This window comes from Gorilla gorilla, chromosome 1 (genome assembly GCF_029281585.2).
Source record: "Gorilla gorilla gorilla isolate KB3781 chromosome 1, NHGRI_mGorGor1-v2.1_pri, whole genome shotgun sequence".
In the NCBI taxonomy this organism is placed as follows: Eukaryota; Metazoa; Chordata; class Mammalia; order Primates; family Hominidae; genus Gorilla; species Gorilla gorilla.
This window is the reverse complement of record NC_073224.2, coordinates 12,378,943-12,399,460: the sequence shown is the minus strand read 5'-3', so window position 1 is coordinate 12,399,460 and position 20,518 is coordinate 12,378,943. Positions and strand designations below refer to the sequence as shown.

The 20,518-nt window shown below is 43.6% G+C and overlaps 1 long non-coding RNA gene and 1 other non-coding gene across 2 annotated transcripts in view; both read right to left on the bottom strand.

Moving 5' to 3' along the window:
- LOC129532190 (uncharacterized) overlaps nucleotides 1-18,676 on the bottom strand; it is a 44,323-nt gene extending 25,647 nt beyond the window's left edge. The window contains exons 1-6 of the long non-coding RNA XR_010134130.1: nucleotides 18,617-18,676; nucleotides 16,405-16,463; nucleotides 14,790-15,311; nucleotides 8,962-9,197; nucleotides 6,076-6,140; nucleotides 3,664-3,853 (exon numbers count right to left, since the gene is read on the bottom strand). This is a non-coding gene — a long non-coding RNA (uncharacterized lncRNA). The remainder of the gene's footprint in view (nucleotides 1-3,663; nucleotides 3,854-6,075; nucleotides 6,141-8,961; nucleotides 9,198-14,789; nucleotides 15,312-16,404; nucleotides 16,464-18,616) is intronic.
- On the bottom strand, nucleotides 8,230-8,333 carry LOC129530160 (U6 spliceosomal RNA). The gene has a single exon (XR_008675734.1). It is a non-coding gene; the product is annotated as a U6 spliceosomal RNA (small nuclear RNA).
- Nucleotides 18,677-20,518: the final 1,842 nt, after the last annotated feature.

Here is a 20,518-nt window from a genome sequence, read left to right as displayed (position 1 = left end):
AAATGGCATCTTCTTCAAGAATTACATCGTGTTTCATGATAAAGAAGCTCTAATTTTGCATTTGTTCAAGTATTGATGAGATTTAGCCAATATGACACCCATCTTGGATAAAATGCAAACAATACAATTTCATTTTCTCATTAACAAAACCGATTAAGTAGTCTAATATCAATTCTGATCTTATTAAAAACTGATCAGATTAAAAAAATTATGGAAATATGGAGCCAATAAGATGTTACAACCTGTTCCAAGGGGAATTCCAAAATCCACACATATCTGAGACCATCAAGTATGATGAAATATATTTGATTACTATATTGAAAAATAAACTGATTACATAGCCAACAATTGGACAGGGGTCTCCTCATCCACAGCCACACAAACCCGATCATGCAGCTATGTGGTTACAAGGCCTACATAGCCTAGAAGGGACTGGTCTGACTTGAGATTTCATTTGTATTTGTATTTTGAGACAGGGTCCCACTCTGTCACCCAGGATGGAGTGCAGTGGTATAATCATAGCTCACTGCAACCTTGACCAACTGGGCTCAAGAGATGCTCCTGCCTCAGCTGCCCCCATACCTGGGAATACAGGCAAGTACCACCATGTCAGGCATTTTTTTCATTTTTGTAGAGAGAGAAGTCTTGCTATGTTGCCCAAGCTGGCCTCAAACTCCTAGAATCAAGAGATCTGCCCATCTCAGCCACACGAGTAACTGGGGCCATAGGTACATACCATCATGCCTGGCTATATTTATTTTATTTTATTAAATTTATTTTTTTTATTTTTGTAGAGAGGAGGTCTTGCTGTGTTGCCCAGGCTGCTCTCAAACTCATGGCCTTAAAACATACTCCCATCTCTGCCTCTCAAACTGTTGGAACTATAGGTGTGAGCCACTGCACCTGGCCTAACTTGAGATTTCTTTTATCTAGCATCCTTTACTTGGTAGGGTTGGGAAAGGCAGTAGTGTTTTTTAAAATTACTTAATAATTCAATCAGAATCAAACTCAACCTTGACCACTGCCTTCTCTCACAGCTCACATCCAGTCTGTCAGGAAATCCTACTGACTGACTTCAACATGTATCCAGGCTCTGACCATCTCTCACCACCACCGTGAACCCGGTCAGGATCACTATCATCTCCCAGCGGGATGTTGCCACAGCTTGGCCCCCATGCTTCTACCCAAATCTTCCCATAGTCTTTCTCAACTTGGCAGCCAGGTCATGCTTTTAAATCAGGAGACAGATCACGTCACCTCTCTGCTCAGAAGCCCTCGGTGGTTCCCATTTTAGTCAGAGTAAAAGCCAAAGCCCCAACAATAGTGTCCCAGGGCTTACACGATCTGTACCGATCCCGGGCCAGCAACTCCCTGGCCTCCTCGCTGACTTCGCTCCCTCTATCTCTTTGCTCCACTGGCCTCCTTCCACAGCCTCAGACACACCAGAGAGTTTCCTCCTAATGCCTTTATCCTGTTGACTCAGCCTACAATGCTCTTCCCTCAGCACCTTGGCCAGCTCCATCACCTGCTTCAAACTTTTGCTCAATATTCACTTATGAGGCCAACCCTGACCACTCTACTTAACACTGCCATCTGTCCCCATTCCCACCATGCTCATTTCTTTCTTTCTTTTTGAAACAAGGTCTTGCTTTATTGCCCAGGCTGGAGTACACTGGTGCAATCACAGCTCACAGCAACTTCAACCTCCCAGGCTTAAACAATCCTCCCGCCTCAGCCACCCTAGGAACTGAGACTACAGCTGCATGCCACAACACATAGCTTTTTTTTTTTTTTTTTTTGAGACGGAGTCTCGGTCGCCCAGGCTGAAGTGTAAGGGTGTGATCTTGGCTCACTGCAATGTCTGCCTTTTGGGTTCAAGTGATTCTCTGCCTCCCGAGTAGCTGGGATTACAGGCACCCACCACCACACCTGGCTAATGTTTGTATTTTTAGTAGAGATGGGGTTTCACCATCTTGGCTAGGCTGGTCTTGAACTTCTGACCTCGTGATCCACCCTCCTCGGCCTCCCAAAGTGCTGGGATTACAGGCGTGAGCCACTGCGCCTGGCCTTTTAAAAAAATTTTTTTTAGACATGAGGTCTCATTATGTTGCCCAGGCTGGTCTTAAGCTCCTGGGCTTAAGCAATCCTTCCACCTCAGCCTCCTAAAGTTCTGGGATTACAGGCGTGAGCAACTGTAACATGAGGTCCCAGCTTCATGTTCATTTTTTGTTGTTGCTACAACAAAGTACCCTACCTTTAGTGGCATCAAACACCACAAATCTACCATCTTACAGTTCTGGGGGCCAGAAGCCCAACTAGGTCTATTAAGGCTAAAGTCAAGGTGTCAGAGGGGCTGCATTCCTTCTGGGGGAGGCTCTAGACAGAATGTGCTCCTTTGCCTTTTCCAGCTTCTAGAAGCCACCCCCATTCCTTGACTTACCTCGTGACTCCATATTCAAGGCCAGAAGTGCAGCATCTTCAAATCTCCCTCTCTGACCTCTTCTTCCATTACCACATCACTTTCTCTAATTCTGACTCTCCTACCTCCTTCTCTTATAAAGATCCTTGTGATTGGTGGGTATGGGGGCTCCCATCTGTAATCCCAACATTTTGGGAGGCCAAAGAGGAAGGACTGCTTGAGGCCAAGAGTTAAAGATCAGCCTGGGGAAAATAGGAAGACCCTGCCTTGACAAAATTAAAATTAAAATCAGCTGGACATGGTGATGCACGCCTGTAGTTCCAGCTACTGGAGAGGCTAAGGTGGGAGGATTGCTTTAGCCTAGGAGGTCAAGGCTGCAGTGAGCTATGATCACATCACTGCACTCTAGCCTCAGTGGCAGAGTGAGACTCTGTCCCCAATATAAGAAAAGAAATATACATTTGGTCTCTGCCCCTGGTTCCTGGCATAGAGCTTCCAAAGCTCTTATAAAGCCCTTTGTGACAGAAGTAATAGGAGCATTTTCTGTTTTGATATTCAGTCTTAGTCCCAGGTTCCTGACACAAGGGCCTCTAAGGTCTTTCAGATCTGCAGCATGGTAAGAATGCATGTGGGATGCTGTTGAGCTAACAGGGTGGCTGCAAGCTCCTAGACTGCTTCAGGAGGAGGGCTAGCTGCCAGAGAAAGCAACCACATTTTTTTTTTTTTTAAACAGAGTTTGGCTCTTGTAGCCCAGGCTAGAGTGCAATGGCACAATCTCAGCTCACTACAACCTCCACCTCCCGGGTTCAAGCAATTCTCCTGCCTTGGCCTCCCGAGTAGCTGGAATTATAGGGATGTACCACAACGCCTAGCTAATTGTAGTTATTTTTAGTAGAAACGGGGTTTCACCATGTTGGTCAGGCTGGTCTCAAACTCCTGACCTCAAGTGGTCCATGTGCCTCAGCCTTCCAAACTGCTAGGATTACAGGAGTGAGCCACCGCACCTGGCCCCAACCACATTTTTTGAGGCTTGGAACTTTCAGCCTCACCTGCTGAACTCCAGGAGGCAAAAGGAACTGGAGATTGACTTAACTACCAATGGCCAATGATTTTATCAATCATGCCTCCATAAAAACCCAAACAGCAGGGTTTGGAGAGCTTCTGTGTTGCTAAACACAAGGGGGTCCTGGGAGGGTAGTGTGCCCAACAGAGGGCATGGAAGCTCTGTGCCCCTCCCCACTTACCTTGTCCTGTGCATCTCTTTCATTGGCTGTTCCTGAGATGGAGCCATTACATTGAGCCAGTAATAGAAAATAAGGTGGCCAGATGCGCTGGCTCATGCCCGTAATCCCAGCACTTTGGGAGGCAGAGGTGGGCGGAATCACTTGAGCCTAGGAATTTGAGACCAGCCTGGGCAACATAAGAAGACCCCATCTATACAAAAAATAAAAGAAATTAGCCAAATGTGGTGGTGGGAACCCTCTAATTCCAGCTACTTGAGAGGCTGCAGCAGGAGAATCACTTGAGCCCTGGAGGTTGAGGCTTCAATGAGCTATGATTGCACCACTGCACACCAGCCTGGACAACAGAGCGAGGCCCCGTCTCTTAAAAAGAAAAGAAAAAAACCTGTTTTTCTAAGTTCTGTGAGTTGTTCTAGTAAATAATTAAACTCAAGAAGAGCGTCATGGGAAACCCTGATTTCTAACTGGTTGGTCAAAATACAGGTGACAACCTAGGACTTCCAACTGGCATCTGAAGTGACGGTGGTCTTGTGGGACTGAGCCCCTAACATGTGGGTTCTGTGCTAACTCTAGGTAGTGTCAGAATGGAATTGTGGGATACGCGGTTGGTATCCAGAGACTTGGAGAACTGGTGTAGAAACTCTGCACACACATTTGGTCAGAAGTCTGTGAGTAGAGAGAAACATGTTGCGGGAAGTCAGGGACCCCAAACGGAGGGACTGGCTGAAGCCACGGCAGAAGAACATAAATTGTGAAGATTTCATGGACATTTATTAGTTCCCCAAATTAATACTTCTATAATTTCTTAGGCCTGTCTTTACTGCAATCTCTGAACATAAATTGTGAAGATTTCATGGACACTTATCACTTCCCCAATCAATACCCTTGTGATTTCCTATGCCTGTCTTTAATCTCTTAATCTGGTCATCTTCGTAAGCTGAGGATGAATGTCCCTGCAGGACCCTGTGATAATTGCGTTAATTGCACAAGTTGTTTAAACAGTATGAAACCTGGGCACCTTGAAAAAAGAACAGGATAACAGCAATTTCAGGGAACAAGGGAGATAACCTTAAACTCTGGCTGCCTGTGGGCCAGGTGGAACAGAGCCATATTTCTCTTCTTTCAAAAGCAAATAGGAGAAATATTGCTGAATTCTTTTTCTCAGCAAAGAACATCCCTGAGAAAGAGAATGCATCCCTAAGGGGAGGCCTCTGAAATGGCCGCTTTGGGGACGGCTGTCTTTTACAGTCACAGATAAGGGATGAAATAAGCCCTGGGCTCGCGTGGCGCTCCCAGGCTTATCAGGACAAGGAAATTCCCACCTAATAAATTTTGGTCAGATGGGTTGTCTGCTCTCAAACCCTTTCTCCTGATAAGATGTTATCAATGACAATGCATGCCTGAAACTTCATTAGCAATTTTAATTTCGCCCCAGTCCTGTGGTCCTGTGATCTTGCCCTGCCTCCATTTGCCTTGTGATATTTTATTACCTTGTGAAGCATGTGATCTCTGTGACCCACACCCTATTCATACACTCCCTCCCCTTTTGAAAATCACTAATAAAAACTTGTTGGTTTTGCAGCTTGGGGGGCATCACGGAACCTGCCGACATGTGATGTCTCCCCTGGACACCCAGCTTTAAAATTTCTCTCTTTTGTACTCTTTCCCTTTATTTCTCAGACCGGCCGACACTCAGGGAAAATAGAAAAGAACCTACATGAAATATCAGGGGTGAATTTCCCCCGACATCACACGGGCTCTTCTCTCACCTGTCTACCTGCTTAACTGCATAGGAGAGGCAATGCATGGTGCTCATGAACAAGGCAAGCATTAAAGTCAGACCAGACTAACATTTGACTCAGTCTTAATATTCAGGTGAGCTTGGGCAAATCACTCATTAACCCCAAGTCTTCATCATTTTGTGCATATAATGGGGATAACTGTGGCACCCACCTGTTTTTGTGAGAATCAATGAAATATTATACTTGATGTTATTGTGATCATGATACTATCTGACAAGGGCAGTGATGCACGATAACATCAAAAAATTAGAAACTGTAATGAGGTCTCTTGGGCAAAATTCCATATAAGCAAATTACTGTCTCTACAAAGCATTTCTGCCACACTTAATTCACCATTCCCTGAACAAAATGTGCCATCTTCATTGTTCAGGTCTGTATAGTGCTGGTTTCCCTGCCTGGGCAGCTCACTCCATGCCATCCCAGCCCAATCCCCATCCCTCCACCTCCCCCTTCCCTCCCCACTCTCATACAACTCTTCCTTATCTTACAGGACTTGGCTTCAATGTCACCTTAACTGGAAGCTTCTCTCCCTCTCCAGAAGAGCTTCCCATTGCACTTGATGCATGCACTATTATTTGATCATTTTTGAGTTACAGTCCAACTCTTTTTGTACCTGAATAACATGTTGCCCAGTCCGTTTCTCTTCCTGGATTCAGAAGTCTTTCATAGTAGGTCCAGCTAGAAGTGACAAAAAGACATTTAAAAAAAAAAAAAAAAAAGAGGGATGACACAGACAGATATCAGCACTTAAAAGTTTTAAACGATATGTGAAAAACAAAATTTAAGGGCTTCTAGGAGAAATGTAGGAGGGAAGGTGTTACTGGGAAATATGATAGAAGGTTAATTTTTATTTTATTTTTAGAGAAAGGGTCTTGCTCTATCGCCTAGGCTGGACTGCAGTGGTGCAATCACAGTTAACTGCAGCCTCAACCTCCAGGGCTTGAGCAATATTCCCATCTAATTTTTATTTTAAGAAATGCAGTCTTGCTCTTAGCAAAGCTAAAGTGCAATGGTGTGATCATAGCTTACTGCAGCCTCAACCTTCTAGACTCAAGTGATCCTCCAGTCTTAGCATCCCCAGTAGCTGGGACTACAGGTGTGTACTGCAACGTGTAGCTCATTTTTTTTTTTTAATTTTTAGTAGAGACAAAGTGTCACTATGTTGACCAGGTTGGTGGTGATCTCCTACACTCAGGCAGTTCTCTCACCTCAGCCTTCCAAAATGCTGGGATTACAGGTGTGAGCTGCCACACCTGGCTGAGGGGGTTAATTTTTAATTATATAGAGAGCTGAAAGCAAATATTAGAAGGAGCCTAAATGCCTCCAGCAGTTGACTGGTACTGGTAAATTGTGATACATCCATATAATAAAATATTATGCAACCATGAAAAGGATTAAAATAGATCAATAGGTATTGGCACAAATGTCCACGAAATATGAAAATATGAAGTGATGTTCAATCACCATGTATGTATCTTGAAGGATATGGCCCATTTTCTCAATTGCAATTATTTCCTGAGATAAGATTATGGGTCTCAAGAGTGAAGGACATTTTTCACTTATTTAAAAGTATTTATTATTTTTATAATTTAATAAAAGATTAAACAGATCATTGAATTAGTAAAAGACAAAGTAACTCTATAAATAAATGGAAAAGACACAGATACCCCAGGCATGGTGGCTCATGCTTATAATACCAGTACTTTGGGAGGGGGTGGTGGGGGGATTGCTTGAGGCCAGGAGTTCCAGACCAGCCTAAGAAACAAAGCAAGACCTCATCTCTAGTAAAAATAAAAAAATAAAAATAATTGGCCAGGCATAGTGGCATGTGCCTATAGTCCCAACTACTGAGGTGGAAGGATCACCTGAGCCTAGGAGGTCAAGGCTGCAGTGAGTTGAGACTGTGCCGCTACACTGAAGCCTAGGAGACAGAGCGAGACTTCATCTCAAAAAAAAAAAAAAGGACAATAAAGAAATAAAGCTAATAAGCTAACATAAGGAAAGATAAAATATGTGACAAATAGGCTGGGCGCATGGCTCACAGCTGTAATCAAGCACTTTGGGAGGCTGAGGCGGGTAGATCCCGAGGTCAGGAGTTCGAGACCAGCCTGATCAACATGGTGAAACCACGTTTCTACTAAAAATACGAAAATTAGCTGGGCATGGTGGCATGTGCCTGTAATCCCAGCTACTCAGAAGGCTGAGGCAGGAGAATCGCTTGAACCTGGGAGGCACAGGTTGCAGTGAGCCGAGATCACACCACTGCACTCCAGCCTGGTCGACAGAGCGAGACTGCGTCTCAAAAAAGAAAAAAGAATGGGCGACAAAGTAATAATATGAGGTCTTTCATTTATCACACAGAAAATAACTTGTTAAATTGTAATGCCTGTGTGGGCGAAGGTGCAGTGAAATGGCCATTTTCTTGTAGTATTAGTGGTGTTTAAAATGTATATAAGCCTTCCAGCATAAAGCTTGGAAATTTTTTTTAAATCATACAGACAGTGACTCATTATACTGCCTCCTCCAACTCCTGGCCTCAAGCAATCCTCCCACCTCAGCCTCCCAAAGTGCTGGAATTACAGGCTGACAGCCACCATGCCTGAAAGCTTTGCAATTTACATCAAGGGTAATAAGAATGCTCATGCCCTGTGACTCACAGTAATCTCACTTCTGGAAATTTCATCTTTGGATATAATTCAACCTAAACAAAAGGTCATATGCACAAACACAGTGAAAATCTGGGAGTAATTTTTTTCTCTTTTTTTAAAAAAATATGGAATGCTTCACAAATTTGCATGTCATTCTTTCACAGAGGCCATGCCAATCTCTCTATTGTTCCAACTTAAGTATGTGTGCTACTGAGGCAAGCATGAGTAATTTAAGATAGAGTGGTTAAGTGAAATAAGGAAGAATTATGGAGAATTTAAAAATCTATGCTATTTATAGGCACCTAGTAACAGCTCGGTAAATATTAGCTGCTACTATTATTATTTTTATGGTAATTTCACTCAATTAAAAACTGTCATTAAAAATTACCATTGTCATGGAACATAATGTCTCCTACTGTATAACTGTAAAAACAGATACAATTTGTCCCTTGGTATATGGGGGGATTAGTTCCAGCTCTCCCATTTCTGTGTATACCAAAATCCATGCATACTCAAGTTTTCGAAGTCAGTCCTGTGGAATCCACATATAACACAAATGGGAAAATTAGTGAGGTGTGGTGACAAGCACCTGTAGTCCCAGCTACTTGTGAGGCTGAGGCAGGAGGATTGCTTGAGCCCAGGAGGTTGAGGCTGCAGTGAGCCATAATTGCACCACTGCACTCCAGTCTGGGCAACAGAGTGAGACAGAAGGTTGACTTTTTAATAGAATTTTTCTGTTCACTTGAAGATATGGTCAGGATTGTGGCATATGAAAATTCTTCATAAAATAACAATTATCCAATTAATGCTGGAATTGGGAACAGCAGAAGTGTCATCTCAGAGCTACTCACAATGAAAGGTGATGTCTGGGGCTCAGGTGTGTTGAGGTCCCCATGCCTGGACTATGGGTGCTGAGTGGGATTTACTTGTCCATCCATTTTCTATATTCCAGCACTGGGAAACTAGGGTTTATCCATCTTGATAAGATGTCATTTAAATTCCACTTCGCAAGAACCACAAATGGAAGAAAGGCCATGAAACTGCAGGACAGTACTTGTTCTCAAGGGAATCTTCAGCTTAGGTGGCTCTGTAAAAGAGAAATTACATTGTTGAAAGATCGTCGCAGGTCAGGTGAGGTGGCTCATACCTATAATCCCAGCCCACTGGGAGACTAAGGCAGGAGGATTCCGTGAGGCCAGGAGTTCAAGACCAGCCTGAGCAACACAGTGAAACCTCATCTCTACAAAAAATTAGAAAATGAACTGTGTGCAGTAAAACATTCGTATAGTCCCAGCTACTCTGGAGGCTGAAATAGGAGCATCGCTTGAGCCCAGGAAGTGGAAGCTGCAGTGAGCTCTGATCTCACCACTGCACTCCAGCCTGGGTGACAGAGTGAGACCCTGTCTCAAGACACACACAAACACACACACACACACACACACACACACACACACACAATCTCAGTCTGTCCAGCCTTGACTAATCAAAAGGGCCTTCTGGTTACAGAAGAGGTATGCTCTTTTGTAGCACAGGGAGAGACCAGCAAGCTTGTTCACAGACTTTTCCTCATCCTCTGCTTAGTTTTCCAAGAACCCTCACAGTGGAAATGGAGTCTCTGGGAAAATGACCTAAATCTTTGGGTTACCAGGGGAGAAATATGCCTCCTTTGTCAATTAATAAATGGAACATCTGCCTTAAAATCCAGGGAGTTCTGCTAGAATGAATCACTCCCTAAGACCCTGACCTATGCATGGAACATGAAAAACTGAAGTTTAACTGGGCGCGGTAGATCACGCCTGTAATCCCAGCACTTTGGGAGGCTGAGGCGGGCAGATTACCTGAGGTCAAAAGTTCTAGATCAGCCTGGCCAACATGGTGAAACCCCGTCTCTACTAAAAATACAAAAATTAGTTGGGCATGGTGGTGGACACCTGTAATCCCAGCTACTCGGGAGGCTGAGGCAGGAAAATCGCTTGAACCTGGAAGGTGGGGGTTGCAGTTACTTCTAAAAGAATTTCCATTAGCCCTTTGAAATCCTTCAACATTCATGAAGGCCAAAGAGTTTTCACCTAATTTAATCTGATGGGTATGTGACCAGAGTCTTTCTAGGGAATAGAGACTCCCAAACAGTTCAGCTGGGAAATGAGGAGAGAATTTATTACTCAAAATCAAAGGGAAATGAAATGAGGTCAACATAGAATGTCATTATTCTTTCTTGGCGGGGAATGGATTCCAGAGTCATTCTGTGACCTTTACATGACCTCCTTATTAGCATCTAAAAGCTTCCAGTGTAGGATGCAGCCAGCTAGGTTCTCTTCTAATGTAATAAAATTTGCTTCAGCAAATCTTATGCAGAGCCATCTCCAGGCTCCAGAAACCATAGGCTATAAATTACTGGATCTCCCATTTGATACAATGAAGTATAAGCACGGTCCTGAATGACTCCTCTACATACTACTCTGGGTGGCTTGAAGTGAATTTGATACAAGAACTGGAGCGAGCGCAAAGCAGAGCTAGATCTAGGATTAATGTGCTTGGGCCCAGCTCCTCACTACTCACCTATGAGTCTAGTTCCAGAACCCAAGTAGAGGGTGGGGAAACAAGGCTCCTGACTTTTTTTCCCTAATGTCTGCATCTCTTTCACATTTCTTATCTCCTTGCAAAGAAACTAAACAGGCTCAACTGAAATAACTAAATGATTAAACCCTATACAGAGAATCTCCAAAGACTGACAAAATATCATTCAAGACTGTTACACAGACAACCTTGAGGATGACTTGATGTACCAGTGATCTACAATATTTGGGATCATTCCAAATTCCCATCAAGGATCTGCCTATATCAACAAAGGAGCCAAGGACCAACCATTCAAATGGGCCCTGCTGCCAAGCCTTTTTTTTTTTTTTTTTTTTTACAATGCCATCTCTTCATATTGTTCCATTTAACAAAACTGCAGCCCTTCATCTATCCTTAAGTCCCTTGGCCAATGGTACAGAGCCAGAGTATGCTACTCCCTAGCAGGAAATCAACAGGATGACCTACTAAACACCATTCAGAAGATGCTAAGACCCATGAATTGCAACAGGAAAGAAAAGACAGAGAACTAGTCAGACAGGTACATGCTGTGCCGAAAATGCACTACAGCCCCCACCCAATTCTGCCTAATCCTAGCTGGGCTGACACCAACCTGATGAGACAGGCCTATAAGATCTCAAACTAAAACAGAAACTCCTGAACTGGGTTCTTTCCAACCCAGGAAGCAGCAATAAATCATTAAAGAACAGATAAGTTCTTAAGGTGAGGGAGAGTTTCAGATAAATGGAATGCTGGTAGAACACAGGGCCCAAAGGAGCAAAAGTTAACCTAAGCCCAGGTAGAACCTTGTTTACTAGAGTATTAGGCATGGGTTGGGGCAACTATTCTAACCAGAGAAACTGGCTTCAGTGAGGGCAAGTTGGCAATCCAAGGTATAGCATGCATAGGGCTGGCAAAATTCAGGGTGACTGAGGCAAAAGCTTCAGAACCAGAAAGACCACATCTGGGGGTAGAGCACTAAACTCTCAACAGATGAATCTTTGTAAGAGTGAGGCAGAACTATACAGCAGTTTTAGGAGATCTGTTGGTGCCCAGCAAGAGCTCCAAATGGGCTATATGTAGGGATGCAGGCTGTAGTCTCAGGAGAGGAGGTTCACAAAAGTCATTCAGTCCAAGACCTCAAACTGTGTTCTCTACTAAAAGGAATCAAGGTTCCCTAGAGAAGTGGCTGACTCCATGTATGGTGCAGTATATTGATCCTGGAACATCTTTTTTGCCAGAAAGCAAGGAAGCCATCAAAGTCCAACAGGATCACATCAAAAAGACATGAAAGTCAACTTGAAGAGATAATTATTAACCTAGATGAGACAATGGAAGCATCCAAAACAATAGACTGCAATGGCCTGAAATACATCAAATGCAAACAATAATCTATGAGTTCATAATGGTATTCAGAAAAAAAACTACTGGTCAGTAGAGGGAAGGTTACTAGGTCACTAACCTACTACTCTGAAAAGTGACTTAAGATGAGAGGTAAGGTGGAGAATTAGCTATATATTCAGTCTTTCCTGTACAAACATAAATTTTTAGGGAGACTGAAGCAGACGAAACAAATCTGGAAAAATGGAGGTAACTGCTTAATCTGCGGGTTGGGTGCATGGAGGTTCAACATATTTCTTTTGTGTATATTTGAACCCCCTACAAAAAAAGCACAAGACAGAATGTCAGCCAAGCAGCTTAGGGTTTAGGCAAGGCTTCTGCCTACAAGAGACACTAGGATATGAGGGGTAGTTTTAGCCCTGATGGGCTGAGCCAACTAGAGGTATATAGGGAGGTGCTAAATTGCTGAGGTATCATGTTGCCCAGCACTTGATCAAATCCTAGATCCTAGGTCTGCTTGGTAGCCTGCTTCCTAGGTAGTGGATCTGAGGCTACCTATAGAACTTCCTTTGCAGTCATAATTCGCTCAGAAACTACAAAAGTGCTTGCTCTTGAAAATGGAGTCTTTGTCCATTTCATGCGTCTATAAAAGAATACCAAAGACTGCATAATTTATAAAAAGGAAAAAAGGAAGGAAAGAAAAAAGGAAGGAAGGAGGGAAGGAGGGAAAAAGGGAAGGAGGGAAGGAAAGGAAGGAAGGGAAAGAAGGAAAGGAAGGAAGGGAAAGAGAGAAAGAGGGAAGGAGGAAGGGAGGGAAGGAGGGAGGGAGGGAGGGAGAGAGAGAGGGAGGGAGGCGAAGGGAAGAAAAGGGAGGAGAAGGGAAAGGAGGAAGAAAAGGAAAGGAAAGGAATAAATTTTATTTAACAGTTCTCGATGTTAGGAAGTCCAAGGTTGAGGGGCCTGCATCTGGTAAGGGTCTTCTTGCTGCATCATCCCACTACAGAAGGCAGAAGGAAAAGAGAGTGCAAGAAAGCAAGAGGGCAAAAGGGGCTGAACTCTGTTTTATAATAAGCCCACTCTGTGATTACTAATCTATTACCACAATAACAACATTAACTCATTCATGAAGGCTATTTTATTAGGCCCCACATCCCAACTGTTGCATTGAGGATTGAGTTTCCAGCACATAAACTTTGGGGGACACATTTAAACCATAGCAGAGCACTTAGGTTAATTCAACTAAGAGGAGCTGGGAAAATCAAAGGCATGAGAAAGACAGCAAAGCTAGCAGAGAGAAATGCATAGGTTAAGGAAAAAAGTCACAGTGAATCCTGTAGTGCAGGCTACTTTATCAAAAGCACCTAAAAAAGATCTCATTAACTCCCCCAGCTCACCTCCACCCACATCTAAAGAGCCACACACAGCACCACCAAAGGCAGCACAATGAGAACAGCATTCTCCTCAACAGACAAGCTGGGAGTATCTAGACACCTGACCTCAATAGCTCCAGAACAGCCCTAAAACAGTTCCTCCCTAACCACCACTCAAGTCACCAGCTTGAAAAGTATTAAGAAAACCCAAATCCTGACACACCACTATGAAACAACTTAAAACAGCAAAGAACAACCCATTTAAACAGCAATGCCAGCTGCTGGGAAAAAAAGGAACAATGAGTAGAGGAGAAACAGACCTCTTGGGGTCCACCAAGACCCAGTCTTCTCAGCTTCAGCACTTTCAAATGCAGAATCCATACCCCTCTGGGGCCTGTGGAGCTCCACAAGGCATGTCGTCCTCAAAGATAAATGAGCAGGCAAGCTGGCTAGAAAACCACTAAGGGTATTATTCTTTAAAGAATCTTTATAGGGTCAAAGAGGAATGGGTCTTAACTGGCTATGTGAACTCCCCACAGATTCTGAGGATGATGTCAGTATCCCTTTCCAGATGGGTTTAACACTTTGCAGTCATTTGTATTCCTGCCACTGAGTGCCAGTGCTTTGCTAATTTGAACTGATTCCAGCTCACGCTGACCCCAGCTCCCTGGATGTTACCATTACCCAAGACTGTCACCCATACTGTACCCTTTCAAAGAGTCCTAAAAACAGCTCTTCACCTACTCTTCCAAGACAAGTAAAAATGTCTGCCAAAGAAATGGGGAAAAAAGATTCAGAGAGTGAAAACAATTAATATACGAACAAGAGAGCAAAAAGCAAAGGGGGAGGAGAAACTAGGAAAATCATAGATGGGCTCACACCTATTTCCAAAGCTGGGCTAATGTCCTTTTGCTTGTGTCTGAATAAGGCACCAATTTTAAGCTGCTAATGAAAAAAAAAGAAAAAGAGAAAGAAGCAGGCCCAGGCTGGGCACAGTGGCTCATACCTGTAATCCCAGCACTTTGGGAGGCCGAGGCGGGTGGATCACCCAAGGTCAGGAGTTCTAGACCAGCCTGGTCAACATGGTGAAACACCATCTCTACTAAAAATACAAAAAATTAGCCAGACATGGTGGCGCATGCCTGTAAATCCAGCTACTCAGGAGGCTGAGGCAGGAGAATTGCTTGAACCTGGAAGGCAGAGAATGTGGTGACCTGAGATCACGCCATTGCCCTCAAGCCACGGCAATGAGAACAAAATTCAGTAAAAACAAAACAAAACAAAACCACCATAAAATAACTCAGACTTAATTAAATACAACCCTAGTGGTGAATGACTAAAGATGGATTACTCATAACAGAGATAACAGTCCAGTAAGAATCCAGGAATCTTACCTTTTAATAACAAAAAAATCCTTTCCTTCGAAAGTAACATCCTCTCAAGGCCAGGAATTCCATTAGCAGAAAGCCTTCCTAAAAAGCAAAATTCCTGGCCAGGCATGGGTTCACGTCTGTAATCTCAGCACTCTGGGAGGCCAAGGCGGGAAGATCACTTGATGTCAGGAGTCGAGGCGGGAAGATCACTTGACGTCAGGAGTTCGAGACTGGCCCGGCCAACATGGTGAAACCCCATCTCCACTAAAAATACAAAAATTAGCCTGGTGTGGTGGTAGGCACCTGTAATCCCAGCGACTTGGGAGGCTAAGGCAGGAGAATTTCTTGAACCCAGGAGGCAGAGGTTGCAGTGACCAGCAAGGTTGCACCATTGCACCCCAGCCTGGGCGATAAGAGTGAAAACTCCATCTCAAAAAAAAAAAAAAATTCCTTTGGGAAGGCCTTCTTCATAAAAATCTTCAACATGAGACTGGAAAAAAGGTTATGGGATCATGACCAGACCTTTGGCTTTTACAGCTCGAGCTATAAGAACAAAAAGAAAAAGGGATATCATTTAAACACAGTATGTAGAATAATTATTGAATCTGTACTGGTCTTTAACTTTTACACTTTGATCTTTAATTCTGTTATTGTGATTGAGTCCAAAGAAAAATAGTATGAGTAAAATAAAAAGAACACCAAAAATGCTAATATTCTGTTTACCAAAGTCTGTAGTGAAATATCCCATTAAATCCAAGTGCAGTGACACACCCATAATCCCAGCACTTTGGGAGGCTGAGGCGGGTGAATCTCCTGAAGTCAGGAGTTCAAGGCCAGCCTGGCCAACATGGTGAAACCCCAACTCTACTACAAATACAAAAATTAGGCAGGCGTGGTGGCAGAGGCCTGTAATCCCAGCTACTTAGGAGGCTGAGGCAGGGAGAATTGCTTGAACCCAGGAGGTGAGCTTGCCATGAGCTGAGATCATACCACTGCACTCCAGCGTGGGTGACAGAACAAAACTTCAACCTCAAAAAAAAAAAAAAAAAAAAAAGAAAAAAACAGCTAGCAGGTGACATTTGCTATGGGGAGACTAGGGATATGATCTTGCTGCAATCTTTCCATTTTAGTAAATCTAAACAGTGTAAATCCATTCTGTTTCATCCCCACTCCACTCCAGAGCCAAAACAAGAAAATCAATTATATTTCTAGTTCTTTAAAAACATATCTAACTAAATCATCTAATTAAAAGATAATATGCATGGTTCCATACTCTAAAAGAAAACTTATGTCCTGCATATCACGGACATCTGATGAATGCTTATTCAGTTGACTGGTGTAGACTTCAGTAATAACCTGTTCAATGCATTATGCCAGATGAATCTTGCATCTCAAAGGTAGAACAAATATTGTTCTTTCAGTTTTGTCTACCCATAAATGCAATATTTACTAATAAAAAGGAAATGAGTTTATTGTTCTAGAGAGTATGAGAATTTTGACAACATGAATTCTCCTGTCCTAGGACATAATTAATACTTACAGGCACACTATTTCATGTGGAAGCTACCATTAAATCAATGTTAAGTGTTAATTACCTCGCATAATCTTCTAATCTGACTTAAGACTGAAGACGTACCTCACAAAGCTGATTTATCAAGTTGTAAATCTTCACCTGTTGAATTCATAAGTTCATGTCTGAAAGGTGAGAATACTTAATATTCACTAGGCAATATTCAGCAAAGTAATATCCACTAGTACATATTTAATATTTCATCATAAACTGCGGGTGTGAAGAGAAAAGACAGGCTGGGCACAGTGGCTCACACCTGTAATCCCAGCAGTTTGGGAGGCCGAGGCAGGCAGATCATGAGGTCAGGAGTTCGAGACCAGCCTGGCCAACATGGTAAAACCCCGTCTGTATTAAAAGCACAATAATTAGCTGGGCATGGTGGCAGGCACCTGTAATCCCAGCTACTCGGGAGGCTGAGGCAGGAGAATTGCCTGAACCCAGGAGGTAGAGGTTGCAGAAACCATGATCACGCCACTGCATTCCAGCCTGGGCAAGAGAGCAAGATTCTGTCTCAATCAATCAATCAATAAAAATATAAGGAGGAAGCATTTACTGTGTATTTATATGTCTGGTATTATGTGAAGCACTTTACTATCTTATCAAATCTTCGGGACAGATCTTCAGTTCTCATGACCACAAAAGAGGATACTAAAGCTCAGACAGGAGAAGAGACGTGGCCAGCCTGTGTCCCCAGGACCTATGGTCTTACCACTAGGTTACAGTGTTTCCAGATATCACATGTTGTGAGATTTTTGCTTTAAAATGAACCAAAAAAAACCAAAGGCGAAAAAGGCATAAGCTATTAAAAAGTGGGAGAAACACTAAAAGAACCTTAAGCATGTAACTAAAAATATTATGGAAATGTTATTGAATTCATTAGCAAATTTAATGCTAGGTTTTCATTGAGGAGTAGGTTATATTACTCATGATGAAGAAAAATGTTCATTTTAAGTATATTAACATAAATACCATCAATATTGTTTATCATGTTTAAATGTTCACTTAAAGCAATTCAGTTAAAATTCTGCATATCATACAATTTTATAGTTTGCTAGTAGGTTACAAGTAAATAGTCACCCAAATAAAAACATCATGTGTTTTCCACTGGTTGTTGCTCTTTTTAGGTGAGCATTTGATGTATACCAACAGAGAGAGGATAATAACAAATCGCTAATTTCTTTCATCACTATATAAACGTGGCTTCAGGATAGAATAGTATAACGGCAATGATGAATTTGAAATCTAACATCAATTCAGTGATGCATCAAGATAAAAGTAGAGACAACAGGGGCACCTTGGTGAGTACTAAACATTTTATTTATTTATTTATTTCGAGATGGAGTTTTGCTCTTTTTGCCCAGGCTAGAGTGCAATGGTGCAACCTTGGCTCACCGCAACCTCTGCCTCCTGGGTTCAAGCGATTCTCCTGCCTTGGCCTCCCGAATAGCTGGGATTACAGACATGAGCCACCACACCCGCCTAATTTTGTATTTTTAGTATAGACGGGGTTTCTCCATGTTGGTCAGGCTGGTCTCGAACTCCCGACCTAGGTATCTGCCTGCCTTGGCCTCCCAAAGTGCTGGGATTACAGTTGTGAGCCACCGCGCCCAGATGAATTCCAAATTTAACAAAGCAGACTAAGAGAAACAATTCATTTAAAAAAATAATATTTGGCCAGGCGTGGCGGCTCACACCTGTAATCCCAGCACTTTGGGAGGCTGAGGTGAGTGGATCAGGAGGTCAGCAGTTCAAGACCAGCCTAGCCAAGATCATGAAACCCCGTCTCTACTAAAAATACAAAAATCAGCCAGGCGTGGTGGCTGGTGCCTGTAATCCTAGCTGCTCGGGAGGCTGAGGCAGAGAACTGCTTGAACCCGGGAGGCGGAGGTTGCAGTGAGCCGAGATCGTGCCACTGCACTCCAGCCTGGGCGACAGACTGAGGCTCCGTCTCAAAAAAAAATAAATAAATAATTCAACGAAATCCCTAAGATCCAGGGCTTTGCAATAAATATGTAAATAAATTTCCAATCTCCATACTGAAAGTTTAAAAGAAATGCTAACTAATAACTAAAGAAATACAACTTTTCCTCAGCTTTGCAGCAATCTAGAAACAAAGTGTGTAGACACTACAAAGCACCTTACAAGGAGAAACGTGTAAGGATGGCATGACTCGCCGGCAGCCCTGGGCTTGTCCACGGTACCCCCATGATGAACAGTAACTCCACTGTGTAAACGCCCATGAACATAAGATTACAGGACTTTTGCAGTTTAGACATACCATATTGTCTTTCAGACAATTCTTCAATTTGTTTACGTAGATCAGCAATACGATGATTCCATTTCTCTGAAAATCAAGCAAAAGTTGCTTCTCAATAATACGTCCCTGTGTCAGAGCAGCACTAACGTATAATGACTTATTTCATATATTTTACATTCTAACAGTCCATATCATTTTACTGCTTTCAAGAAAAAATTTCCCCTTTTTGGCGGTTCTTAGAATTGGTTTAATGGGAGACTATTAGAGAAGCTGAAAAGCAGGAGGGCAGAAAAGTTCAATCAAATTAAACACAATAACTGGGAGGTCACAATGAGGCGGTCTCCAGGGGTCTTTTAGCAAACTTCCTAAAACATGTCTCAGCTGTGTGAAATAAGACTTTACAGCAGCCGGGTGCAGTGGTGCAGGCCTGTAATCCCAGCACTTTGGCAGCAGAGGCAGGCGGATCACTTTGAGCTCAGGGCAACATAGCCAAAACTCCCCTCCCTAGCCCCACCCCCACCCCGTCCCTACCAAAAATACAAAACAGCAGGGCATGGTGGCGGGCGCCTGTAGTCCCAGCTACTCAGGAGGCTGAGGCAGGAGAATCACCTGAACCCAGGAGGCAGACATTGCAGTGAGCCAAGATCACGCCACTGCCAGCCTGGATGACAGAGCAAGACTCCACCTCAAAAAAACAAAAACAAAAACACAAGATTAAGAGGGACCTCCAACCTTACAGATACAAGTTTAAGAGGGACCCCCAAGCAAAAAATGCCAACCCTTTTTCTCCCAATCATTGAAACACCAGGAGAGTGTAACAGTTTTGCAGCCTAGCTGTAGCAGGCTGATGCCCCCAAGATGCCCATATCCTAATCCCGGGAACTGGTGAACATGACCTTATATGGCAAAAGGGGCTTTGCAGATATAATGAAGTTAAGGGTCTTTGGCTTTTGGGGTTGATGTACTCACTCGGATCCTTAAAAGAGCAGAGCAGGTGATGGAGAGGGTGGGAGGTGCAGTGACAGAAGCAGGAAACTCCAGTCATTCGAGACAGGCAGCACAAGCTGAGGAGTGCAGGCCACCTCTATGGCCAGGAAACGGATTCTCCCGCAGAGCCTCGGAAGCCACCAACCCTGCTCCCACCTTGACTCAGTAGGACTTACTGTAGAATTCTGGCCTTCAGACCTGTAAGGGAATACATTTTGGTTGTTTTAAGTCACTAAGTGTGTGGTAATTTGTTGCAGCAGCCACACGAAACTAGTATTGTAGTGAAGCCTCAAAACCCCCCTGAAGGGGCTGGGCTCAGTGGCTCATGCCTGTAATCCCAGCACTTTGGGAGGCCGAGGTGGGTGGATCACTTGAGGTCAGGAGTTCGAGACCAGCCCAGCCAACATGGTGAAATGCCATCTATACAAAAAATACAAAAACTAGCCGGGCATGGTGGCACATGCCTGTAATCTCAGCTACTCAAGAGGCTGAGACAGGAGAATTGTTTGAACCCAGGGGAGGGGAGGTTGCAGTGAACTGAGATTCCACCACTGCACTCCAGCCTGGGTGACAGAGCGACACTCCATCTCGAAAACAAAACAAAACAAAAAAACCCCACCTGAAGGTTTCCAGTTCTGCCAGCAGTCTCCCACCCAACCCCCAGAAGCAGACATTCCATTGCTGTAGGCCATGGACAGGCAAAAGGAAGCGCCTCTTCACAGCAGAGGCCTACCCAGGAGAAACCCAAGGGAAGGCACTGCTGGGCTGGTCCCTCTCTGCCAAGGCCATATTCTTTGTTTTTTTGAGGCCAGTTTCACTCTGTCTCCCAGACTGGAGTGCAGGGGCACTCACTTCGACCTCTGCCTCCCCAGTTCAAGTGATTCTCCTGCCTCAGTCTCCTGAGTAGCTGGGATTACAGGAGTGTAGCATGCCTAG